We start from the raw sequence: 13,139 nt of genomic DNA on the forward strand, positions 1-13,139 counted from the left end.
GCAGTTGCTGGTGCCAGGTCCTGTTTATTTCCTTGTTTTTTGAAGAAAACGTGATGACCATATTAGTAAGTGCCAAATTTTACCTGAAATGTTTTAAAGGTAATGACTTTCCACATAATGATTTTCCAAGGTATGGTTTATTGCTGAGTCACCCCTCCTCTGTGATATGCTCCTTAAAGCATTTCATCCTTATGTGGACAGCTCTCCTGGGGAATCTTTTTCCCTCTCTAAAGCCTAAAGATGCCTCTCTTCAAGCTCATCCCCCTAGCTTTGGCCTCTGGGGCCAGGGAGAACAAACCTACTTCCCAGCCTCACAATGGCAGTTTGCTTCAGCATCCAAGAGATTTCTCATGGATTGTCAATGCTTCCTTCTTGGGGAAATAAATTGAGAAATACATTGCCCTCCTTGTTGTTGTTGTGTGTATGTGTGTATGTGTTTGTGTGTGTTTGTGTGTGTGTGTTTATGTGTGTTTGTGTGTGTGTGTGTGTGTGTGTGTGTGTGTGAATGTTGATGCCTATAAGAAGGCTGACCAATTGAGGAAGATTTTTCTCTTTAGATGAAGAACAGGAAAACTTGCTAGTAATGGCACAAGTGGTTGATGACACAGAGGTTTTGTGTTTCACCCAAGGAAATGGATCTGAGGCCCAGAAGGAAAGAGCACTGCTTCCTTGGTTACAAACTAAGTTGACCATAATTGTTCTGGAATTTACTTTGGAGTCACCATAAAGGAAGTAGGTGGGATAATTGTCCAATAACTGATTGTGGCCTTGAAATATGCCAAAATAAAGTGGAAATCTTCAACATAAAGAAGATCCAACTCACTTCCAGTTGATCAATGATGGACAGAGGTAGCTACACCCAGAGAAGAAACACTGGGAGGGGAATGAAAATTGTTAGCACTAATATCTGTCTGCCCAGGTTGCTTGTACCTTCGGATTCTAATGTTTATTGTGCAACAAGAAAATGATATTCGCACACATGTATCGTACCTAGACTATATAGTAACACATGTAAAATGTATGGTATTGCCTGTCGTCGGGGGAGGGAATAGAGGGAGGGGGGTAATTTGGAAAAATGAATACAAGGGATAATATTATAAAATATATATATATATATATATATATATATATATATATATATAAAACAAGATGACCTTGAAAGTCAGGTAACAAAGAAATTTTATTGAAAAACAAAGTGAAAAAAAAAAGTGCAGAGGAATTGGACATATTTTGGTCAGAAGCAGCTTCTATAATTCTACTGGCAAGAGGGAACACCAGGTATAGAAGCAAACAAGCTTTAAAATGCCATTAGTCTGTTGCTGTTCCCTCCCTCCAGAGAAAAACTGGTCAATTCCCCTTAGGGTTACATTCTGCTCCTAAACATGTTCCCCCTCCCCTGTCATATATCCCAAGTTCTGTTAATGAGATTTTAATTCTTTGCTGGGTGTGTCAGCTTATATGCATGAGACTTATTAAGTAAGGACAATAAAGAAAAGCCTTTTCCAAAAAAAAAAAAAAAAAAAAAAAAAAAAAAGAAATATGCCAAAATAAAAGGATCTATATGAAAGCAAAGAAGGGAAGAGCAGAAGAAAGAAGGAGCAGAACATCTGCAAGAGCAGAGTAGAGGCGAGAAGATGGGAAGGTCAAGGATGACAGATGAAAGGCTGGAAATGTGGGAATGTTAGCTGACAGAACTCCAAGTAATAATGAAGGAAGAAAAAGTTGAGGGAATGAAAAGGAAGGAAGGAAGTTTAGGAAATGGAATATAGGAAAACTTGGGATGAAGAGGAAGGTTTGTGAGGGAAGAAATATGATGTAAGAACAGGAGTGAGGAGTAGGAAGGGAAAGAGAGAAAGGTTAGAAAAGGAGAGAAAAGGGAAGACAAAAATTCACCACCCTCTCCACTAGATGGATGTGGATGACTATGGTTTGAATGTAATCATTAGTTTTCCTAATTTTGGGACCACTGTCTGTTGCCTCTACAGTTTTATTGTTCCAGATGATCAAGAAATCAAGGACAATTTGTAAACACTTAAGTTCTGGCCTGTTGCTGGAGAGAAGTCCAGGGTGCACCCTGAGCTTTCCCTGGAGTCCTGCAATCAGTTTCTAGTAATATTCCTAGAATAACCTGAGAAAGGAGGGAACCGCAAAATGCTGGGGTTAAAAAAATTTCACCCCAAACAATGTGGATGATTGAAAAGAAATATCTGATGAACCCAAGTAAAAGAGCATGATGATACAGGACGTGACTATAGCCCAGAAAGCTAGGTGCTACTAAACCTGTCGTGGCAGTGGCAGGTTCTGGACCGTTCCTACCTACAGATATCTGTGACCTCTCAATAGAATACCAAAGCTGGAGCAAAGTCATGATGGAGAAACTAAGAATAAGAAAGCTTCTTCCCAGCATTTCACAAGTCAGACAACAAACCAAACAATCTATGGAAGAGAACATAATCCTTCTACATTTCTCCAAACCATCACATTGTCAGGGTACTATAGCTTATGTGATTGTTAATAATAATAATTTTAAAACAACCTTTCCCTCTCCGTAAGGGACATGTATTGAGTTGTGAGGGTCTTTTTCTGATTTGGGAAAACGATTTCCTGTGTAAACTCATTTCCAAACCATGTCAGTGCTATTGTCTAGTCTCTTTGGAAGGGAGAAAGAAATCAGATTAGCTGAAGAGCCAAGCAGCAGAGATTCTGCCCCTGAAACAATATGCTGGGGAAATTTGGGCAGTGTTAACACTGCCCGAGGCATGAGAAAAAAACGAATTGCAGTAGAGTCAGTTTTCATAAGTTATTTTTTTGTCCTGAAACAATGGGTAAGTTTGCAAGACTGATAGACTGACTGATGGGTCAAGTACAGATCCATTCATGTAAATGTATTCCAAAGACAACATAAACAAGCTATACATGGTAGATGTCTTTGCCTTTAATCATCAAGAAAGGCAGCATGTTAGCATGGCAACAACAGCAAATTCACCCAGAGAGTTTTTGATCTGGATCCTGGAATCCTTGAAATATTTTCTGTTTTCTTGGGTGCTGTTTCCCACCTGAGAGGTAGCTGGACTATATCAAAACTTCAAGAGGCATTTTGTTCCTTCCTAGCGAACCCCTCTAAGACTTAACTAGACTGTGTCATGATTCATGGAAGGCATCCACGGATCTATGTTCTCCTTTTAGGGATAATACCATAGACTCTAGGCACTTATTCTATGGGTATTGTATATCTCCCAGTTTAGAGTTTACTATTCTGCTCTGAAAGCATCCTTAAGTCTTGTGAATAAAGGAATTTCACAGATAGCAGAATAATGAACAAGAAATAGGGATGTATGTGGACTCTCCTGTTGAGTACAGATTGCCTGGAAGTTGAATAAGCAGGGGAATTTGCTTCTGTACTTGAGGCAAGTTGGTACACTCCCTATTCCTTCCTGAGCTACTTTGGGGCCAGTGGAAAAAGATAAATTCCAGGTAAGCCCGACAAGTCCAATGCAGAGTGCTAGACCTGACTAAGCTAGATACTCCACTAGCATAACCTTTACACAACCTGGATCACCTCCAAATCACAAAAATAAATAAATAAATGTTAAAAAAAAATAACAAAATTGTTATTTCCAGAAACTGAGTACTTTAGCAAGATTCAGGAATCCCTGAAAACTTTTGAATTGTCTTCATGGAAAGCCACAGGCACCTGGGGACACAGAGCAGTCCATGGACCAATAATGAACACATCAGATCTCTTCCGGTTAGAGATTTAATTGGGGTTGGAATCACAGCAACGATTAACAATTCCTTCATTACTAGTAAAATTATTTCTCCTTCTGCCAATGCTATGACAATTTCAATGTCCTTGGAGAGAGGACAGAGTCAAGTTGACCTTGCATGTGTCTCTGATGATAAGACTCCAATCAGTCATTGAAACCCTTGCATCAGTTCCGTTTTGGTTTAGGATTCAACAGATTCAGGATTTCTGGTAAACCATGTTTCCCTTTGTGTCTCACTTCCTGTCTCTGTCCATCTCTGTGTTGTTGCAATTCTGTGATTTTGATAGTTGCCCTTTCATTGACCAAGAAGACAAAGAGAGAGAGAGAATCACCAAGGCATTGGAATCCTTTCATTTCCAGGAAACTTTATTTGGAATTGCACACACACTAAGACAAAGACCAATCAGAAATACTATTGCAAGCTCAGTAAGAAAAGCTCATTGTGAGCTAAACACATGGTGGATTTTGTTCTTCTCAAGGAGCAACACTTTGTGACCAAAGTCAGTGAGGAAGACAAGGAGGTTCTGGGGGAATTGTGAAACATGGCATTGCATAGACATAATCAAATGGGAATTTAGTATCCTTGTAAGAGGAAGAAGGCAAGAGAAAGATGGCAGTTGGATGTTGAGTAGGTAGTGATCTCTGGAAATGGTCCCTTCAGACAGAAGGTGTAATTCTGTTTGCCCTGAAGAAGGTCTTTGGGAAGGAAATCAGTGGAAGAAAAGCTGTGCTGTCTGTCTGAGAGTGTATGGGGAGGCTGGGCCTATGCAGAATGGTGTGAGAGGTCAGCAGAGCTCAGCAGCAAGAGCCACAGCAGGTTGGGCGGCAGCAGGTAGTTCTGCAGCAAGTGGTCTGGCAGCAGATGGGGCGGCAGCATGGCTGGCAGCAAGATGGGCGGCAGCAGGGTTGGCAGCAGCTAGAAGTGCAGCAGCTGGGGCGGCAACAGCAGGGGTGGCAGCAGCTAGAAATGCAGCAGCTGGGGCGGCAGCAGGGCTGGCAGCAGCTAGAAATGCAGCAGCTGGGGCGGCAGCAGGGCTGGCAGCAGCTAGAAGTACAGCAGCTGGGGCGGCAACATGGCTGGCAGCAAGATGGGCGGCAGCAGGGCTGGCAGCAGCTAGAAGTACAGCAGCTGGGGCGGCAGCAGCTAGAAATGCAGCAGCTGGGGCGGCAGCAAGGCTGGCAGCAGCTGGGGCGGCAGCAAGGCTGGCAGCAGCAGCGGGAGCCACAGCCTTGGCCACTGCAGCTGGAGCCACAACAGGAGCTGACCATGGTGTTGGTGGATTGAGGTTCTGGGTTGGTTTGCAGCTGAGAGAGGTTCTTGAGTTTGGATGTCCCCTGGTCTCAGAGACCTCTTTTATACCCACCTTCTCAGCAGTTGCTGGTGCCAGGTCCTGTTTATTTCCTTGTTTTTTGAAGAAAACGTGATGACCATATTAGTAAGTGCCAAATTTTACCTGAAATGTTTTAAAGGTAATGACTTTCCACATAATGATTTTCCAATGTATGGTTTATTGCTGAGTCACCCCTCCTCTGTGATGTGCACCTTAAAGCATTTCATCCTTGTTTGGACAGCTCTCCTAGGGAAGCTTTTTCCTTCTCTAAAGCCTAAATATGCCTCTCTTCAAGCTCATCCCCCTAGCTTTGGCCTCTGGGGCCAGGGAGAACAAACCTACTTCCCAGCCTCACAATGGCAGTTTGCTTCAGCATCCAAGAGAGTTCTCATGGATTGTCAATGCTTCCTTCTTAGGGAAATAAATTGATAAATTGAGAAATACATTCCCCTCCTAGGTTTTTGGGTTTTTTTTTTTTTTTTTTTTCTGTTGTTGCCCACAAGAAGGCTGACCAATTGAGGAAGATTTTTCTCTATAGATGAAGAACAGGAAAACTTCCTAGTAAGGGCACAAGTGGTTGATGACACAGAGGTTTTGTGCTTCAACTAAGGAAATGGATCTGAGGCCCAGAAGGAAAGAGCAGTGGTTCCTTGGTTACAAACTAAGTTGGCCATAATTGTTGTGGGATTTATTTTGCAGTCAACATAAAGGAAGTAGGTGAGATAATTTTCCAATAACTGATTGTGGCCTTGGAATATGCCAGAATAAAAGGATCTATATGAAAGCAAAGAAGGGAAGAGCAGAAGAAAGAAGGAGCAGAGCATCTGTAAGAGCAGAGTAGAGGTGAGGAGATAGGAAGGTCAAGGATGACAGATGAAAAGCTGGAAATGTGGGAATGCTAGCTGACAGAACACCAAGGAATGAAGGAAAAAAGAAGATGAGGGAACGAAAAGGAAGGAAAGAAATTGAGGAAATGGAATGGAAGAAGACTTGGGGTGAAGGGAAATGTTTGTGAGGGAAGAACTATAAAGTAAGAACAGGATAGAGGAGTAGGAGGGGAAAGAGAGAAAGGTTAGAAAAGGAGAGAAAAGGGAAGACAACAATTCACCACCCTCTCCTCTAGGTAGATGTGGATAAATATGGCTGTGAAAGTGATCATTAGGTTTCCTAATTTAATGACCACTATCTGTTGCCTCTTCGTTTTTATTCCTCGAGATGGTCAAGTAAGTCCAGAAAGAGGGAAGTCTTTTTTAAATGATGATGATTCAAATGATATCAAGGCCAATTTGTAAATATTTAAGTTCTGGCCTGTTGCTGGAGAGAAGTCAGGGCACACCCTGAGCTTTCCCCTCAAGTCCTGCAGTCAGTTTCCAGTAATGTTCCTAGACAAACTGAGAAAGGGTGGAAGACCCTAAATGATGGTGTAAAAAACATTTCACCCCAACACAATGTGGATAATTGAGAAGAAATTACTGATGTACTCAAGTAAAAGGCATGATGATACAAGAGTGGCTATAGCCCAGTAAGCTAGCAGTCCTCCTTGGGTGCTACTGAACCTGTCATGGCAGTGACAATTTCTGGCCCGTTTCTACCTACAGATATCTGTGACCTCTCAATAGAATACCAAAGTTAGATCAAAGTCATGATGGAGAAACTCAGAATAAGAAAACTTCTTCCCAGCATTTCACAAGTCAGACAACAAACCAAGACAACCTATGAAAGAGAATGTAATGATTCTAAATTTCTCCAAAGTGTCACGTTGTCAGGGTACTATAGTTTATGTGATTGTTAAAAATAATAATTTAAAGGCAAATGTGTCTTCTCCATAAGGGACTTGTATTGAGTTTTGAGGGTCTTCTTCTGATTTGGGAACATGATTTCCAGTGTAAACTCATTTTCAAACTCTGTCAGTGCTATTCTTTATTTTCTTTGGAAGGGAGAAAGAAATCAGATTAGCTGAAGAGCCAAGCAGCAGAGATTCTGCCCCTGAAACAATCTGCTGGGCAAATTTGGGCAGTATTATCACTGCCCGAGGCATGAGGAAAAAACGGAATTGCAGTAGAGTCAGTTTTCAGAAGTTATTTTTTGTTCTGAAAAAATGCGTAAGTTTGCAAGACTGATAGGTTGACTGATGGGTCATGTACAGATTCATTCATGTAAATGTATTCCAAAGACAGTCATAAATAAGTTATCCATTTTAGAAGTCCCTGCCTTTAGTCATCAAGAAGGGCAGGTCCTTAGCATGGCAAATTCACCCAGAGTGTTCTTTATCTGGATCCTCAAATCCTTGACATATTTTCTGGTTTCTTGTGTGCTATTTCCCAACCGAGTGGTGGCTTGAGTATATCAAAATCTCAGGAGACCTCAGGAGGCATTTTGTTCCTTCCTAGGAAAACCCTCTAAGACTTAAGTAGACTGTGTCATGATTCATGGAAGGCATCCACAATTCTATGTTCTCTTGTTAGGGATAACACCATAGGCTCTGGCATTTATTCTATTGGTATTGTATATTTCTCAGTTTAGAATTTCCTACTCCTGCTCTGAAAGCATCCTTAAGGCTTGTGAATAAAGGAATTTCACGGATAGCAGAGTGATGAACAGGAAACATGTATGTATGTGGATTCTTTTGTTGAATACAGGATATGGCCAGATTTCCTAGAAGTTGAATAAGCAGAGGAATTTGCTTCAGTACTTGAGGCAAGGTGGTACGCTCCCTACTCCTTCCCAATCTACTTTGGGGCCAGTGGGAAAAAGAAAAAGTCCAGGTAAGGCCAACAAGTCCAATGCAGAGTGATGGACCTGACTTAGATAGATACTCCACTAACATAACCTTTACACAGCCTGGATCAACTCCAAATCACAAAAAAATAGAAGTTAAAAAAAATAACAAAATTGACATTTCCACGCATGGAGTACTTTAGCAAGATTCAGGAATCCCTGGAAACTTATGAATTATCCTCATGGAAAGCCACAGGCACCTGGGGACACAGAACAGTCCATGGACTAGAAGAGAAAATATCAGGTCTCTTTAGGTTAGACATATATTTTGGATTGGAATCAGGGCCACAATTAACAATTCCTTCAGTGCCAGCAAAATTATTTCTTCTGCCGCCAAGGCCATGACAATTTCAATGTCCTTGGAGAGAGGACAGAGGTCTAGTTGACTTTGCATGTGTCTCTGATGATAAGACTCCATCAGTCATAGAAACCCTTGCATCAATTCAGTTTTGGTTTAGGATTCAACCGATTCAGGATTTCTGGTAAACCATGATTCCCTTCATGTCTCAGTTCCTGTCTCTGTCCATCTCTGTGTTGTTGCTTTTTAATTTCTTGCAAGAAAGTCTTGTGAGATGGAGACCAATTTATATCACCCTTTAAGGGATCACCTGAAGACAATCTGCTCTAGGTGACCTCAGGTTTTGAAATTTGTTCATCTCTTTTCACATGAAAATATCTATAGGCAGAGTTCTTTCTGTGTTCTTTGCTGATTTTTTGGGCGTGAGGTGTCCTTTTGGGGAAGGGTGGAGATTGTCCAAGCTTTCTGTACAAGCAGCAATAGATGCTCTAGGTCAGGGCTGACTAACTTCCTGTGCTGGATGGACGAGACCAGGTCCCTTGAAATTTTGGCATTAGGGGATCACTATTTGAATATTGTATGTGTGTTAGATGTCTTATAACTAGTCTGTTAATTCACTTGCTTGCAACCAGGGTACATAGGCATGCATCATTCATAGTGGGAGTTTGCTTCAGCTTTGAAGAGATTTCTCATGGATTGTCAATGCCTTTTGTTGGGTAAATTAATTGATCAGTATAATCTTCTCCTTCTTGTGTTTCTGGGTCGATGCCCACAAGAGGGCTGACAAATTAAGGAAGATTTTTCTCATTGGATGAAGAACAGGAAACATTCCTAGTAAGGACATAAGTGTTAAGACCTCATCTGGACCCTCCCCATTCCCATGGCTCATACATTGACAAAATGCCTTGCAAACCCAGAGAGCACCTTACATTTTTGTGCATCCTTTTCCCTAGGGTGAATAACACCATGGAACAAGACCACATGGAAACTGTTGCAGAAAAGATTAAAATCGTTAAATACTTGCCCCTGTGGGATGGAGTCAGCAGACATAAAGAAGCTATTTCATTTTTTTAAATTATTTTATTTTTTTAAACTAATTTTATAATTGTAACATTTTTGACAGTACATATGCATAGGTAATTTTTTACAACATTATCCCTTGTACTCCCTTCTGTTCTGAATTTTCCCCTCCTTCCCTCCACACCCTCCCCTAGATGGCAGACATTCCAATGCATATTAAACATGTTATAGAATGTCTTAGATACAATATATGTGTGCAGAACTGAATTGTTGTTGTTGTTGTTGTTGCAAAGGAATAATTGGATTCGAAAAACAAAAAATGCAAACAGTTTACACTCATTTTCCAGTGTTCCTTCTCTGGGTGTAGCTGATTCTGTCCATCATTGATCAATTGGAACTGGATTAGATCTTCTCCATGTTGAAGATATCCACTTACATCAGAATACATCCTAATACCATATTGTTGTTGAAGTGTATAATGATCTCCAATTCTGCTCATTTCACTTAACATCAGTTGATGTAAGTCTTTCCAAGCTGCTCTCTGTATTCATCCTGCTGATCATTGAAAGAAGTTATTTCTAAAGAGTTAAGCGTGTAGTGGTAGGGAGAAGAATAGCCAGGTAGAATTGGGATGGGGAGGAACTCTTCTGGGATGCAGCCACTGGGAGTGGGGAGACTGGAACAACCTTCTGGTGGATGCTTATTAGATTTAATCATTCCCCAAAGGGCAGTTAAAGGAAATTTTGATACTATCTTCATGGAAAGCCACAGTTACCTGGGGACACAGAACAGTCCCTGGACCAATAGAGAAACATCAGGTCTCTTCAGGGTAGACCTCAATTTGGGGTTGAAGTCATGGCAATGATTCCAGAGTCCTTAATGAGAAGCAGGGAGGTCTACTTGATCTTCCATGTATCTCTGATGGTAAGGAACCATAAGTCATAGAAACCTTTGTATCAAATTCCAATTTGGTTGAGGATTCAATCGATTCAGGATTTCTGGTCAACATGTTTCCCTTCTTGTCTCATTTCCTGTCATGTTCCATTCCATGCAATGTGAATACTCCCCAACATATACCTGCACAGCATGAAGGGTGAACTTGTCTACCTTAAATTTATGTGAATCGATATTCTCACATCCCACCTAAAAGTTGTTCCTTGGGAGATCACTTGTGTTCTCTACACAGGTTTAAGCCCTGCTCTAAAGCAATACTGATTCCTTGACAACATTTTCAAGGCATGCACTGGAAGGAATTAGCAATTAAGCCTAACTTTGGAATGTCCTGTGAATTCTGATTTCCTGATTCTCCATACTCTGTTGATCATATATGAAGCTGGACTCTTAAGCATTGTTCATAATTGAAGGAGAATATCAATTCTCCTACACACATCAGAATTTTGTCATTCTGAAATGATCCACTTGCCTCCTTGATCATAGCAAAGAACTTCAATCCAAGAACATTCACATACTCTCTCCCTGGCTGACTGATGCAAAAGCATGAGGAAATGATCCATGGAAGATTATAAGTCACTCAATCACCCATCTAGCTGAAGGCCTCATTAGAATCATAAGGGATTTCCAAAAAAAGATTTCTTTGTATTGGAGTAAGTAGGTGAGAACAAAAAAAAAATGTAATTTTGGTGTCTTTATACAAAACACGTGATAGGATGCAAATGCAAGATGACCACTTATGAAGTGGTGAATACAGGCAATATTCTGTTGGGGTAGTGGCTGAAGAGAAAGGCAGTGGGAGACCTTTAGAAATGTGCAATTCTGTGATTTTTGAGAGTTGCCCTATCATTGACCAAGAAGACAAAGAGAGGGAGTGAGAATTCACCAAGGCATTGGAATCCTTTCATTTCCAGGAAACTTTATTTGGAATTGGATAAACACTAAGACAAAGACCAATCAGAAACAAGCTCAGTAAGAAAAGCTCATTGTGAGCTAAACCCATGGTCGATATTGTTTTTCTCAAGGAGTAAAATTTTGTGACCAAAGTCAGTGAGGAAGACAAGGAGGTTCTGGGGGAATTGTGAAGAATCGTATTGCATAGATATAATTAAATGAGAATTTGGTAACCTCCTAAGAGGAAGAAGGCAAGAGAAAGATGGCAATGGGGTGTTCAATAGGTAGTGATCTCTGGGAATGGTCCCTCCAGGCAGAAGGTGTAATTCTGTTTGTCCTGAAGAAGGTCTTTGGGAAGTGGAAGAAAAGCTGTGCTGGTTGTCTGAGAAAGCATGGGGAGGCTGGGCCTATGCAGAATGGTGTGAGAGGTCAGCAGAGCTCAGCAGCAAGAGCCACAGCAGGTTGGGCGGCAGCAGGTAGTTCTGCAGCAAGTGGTCTGGCAGCAGATGGGGCGGCAGCATGGCTGGCAGCAAGATGGGCGGCAGCAGGGTTGGCAGCAGCTAGAAGTACAGCAGCTGGGGCGGCAACAGCAGGGGCGGCAGCAGCTAGAAATGCAGCAGCTGGGGCGGCAGCAGCTAGAAGTACAGCAGCTGGGGCGGCAGCAGGGCTGGCAGCAGCTAGAAGTACAGCAGCTGGGGCGGCAACAGCAGGGGCGGCAGCAGCTAGAAGTACAGCAGCTGGGGCGGCAGCAGCTAGAAATGCAGCAGCTGGGGCGGCAGCAGCTAGAAGTACAGCATGTGGGACGGCAGCAGCATGGCTGACAGCAGCTAGAAATGCAGCAGCTGGGGCGGCAGCAAGGCTGGCAGCAGCAGCGGGAGCCACAGCAGCCAGAGCCACAGCTTTGGCCACTGCAGGTGGAGCCACAACAGGAGCTGACCATGATGTTGGATTGAGGTTCTGGGTTGGTTTGCAGGTGAGGGAGGTTCTTGAGTTTGGATGTCCCCTGGTCTCAGAGACCTCTTTTATACCCACCTTCTCAGCAGTTGCTGGTGCCAGGTCCTATTTATTTCCTTGTTTTTCAAAGAAAATGTGATGACCATATTAGTAAGTGGCAAATTTTACCTGAAATGTTTTAAAGGTAATGACTTTCCCTATAATGATTTTCCAATGTATGGTTTATTGCTGAGTCACCCCTCCTCTGTGATGTGTGCCTTAAAGCATTTCATCCTTGTTTGGACAGCTCTCCTGGGGAAGCTTTTTCCTCCTCTGAAGCCTAAAGATGGCTCTCCTGAACCTCTTCCCCCTGGTTTTGGCATCTGGGGCCAGGTAGAAGAAACCTACTTCCCAGCCTCACGATGCAGTTTGCTTCAGCATCCAAGAGATTTCTCATGGATTGTCATTGCTTCCTTCTTGGGGAAATAAATTGAGAAATACATTCCCCTCCTTGTTGTGTTTTTGTGTTGATGCCCACAAGAAGGCTGACCAATTGAGGAAGATTTTTCTCTTTACATGAAGAACAGGAAAACTTCCTAGTAAGGGCACAAGTGGTTGTTGACACAGAGGTTTTGTGCTTCAACCAAGGAAATGGACCTGAGGCCAGAAGGAAAGAGCAGTGGTTCCTTGGTTACAAACTAAGTTGACCATAATTGTTCTGGAACTTACTTTGGAGTCAACATAAGGGAAGTAGGTAGGATAATTGTCCAATAACCGATTGTGGTCTTAAGATATGCCAGAAAAAAGGGAGCTATGTGAAAGCAAAGAAGGGAAGAGCAGAAGAAAGAAAAGCAGAGCATCTGAAAGAGTAGAGCAGAGTAGAGGTGAGAAGATGGGAAGGTCAAGGATGACAGATGAAAGGCTGGAAATGTGGAAATGTGGAAATGGTAACTGACAGAACTCCAAGGAATGAAGGAAAAAGAAGTTTAGGGAATCAAAAGGAAGGAAGTTGAGGAAATGTAATGGAAGAAGACTTGTAGTGAAGGGGAAGATTTGTGAGGGACGAACTATGAAGTAAGAACAGGATAGGGGAGTAGGAGGGGAAGGAGAGAAAGGTTAGAAAAGGAGAGAAAAGGGAAGACAAAAATTCACCACCCTCTCCTCTAG

This window comes from Sminthopsis crassicaudata, chromosome 4, assembly GCF_048593235.1.
Source record: "Sminthopsis crassicaudata isolate SCR6 chromosome 4, ASM4859323v1, whole genome shotgun sequence".
NCBI classification, from domain to species: domain Eukaryota; kingdom Metazoa; phylum Chordata; class Mammalia; order Dasyuromorphia; family Dasyuridae; genus Sminthopsis; species Sminthopsis crassicaudata.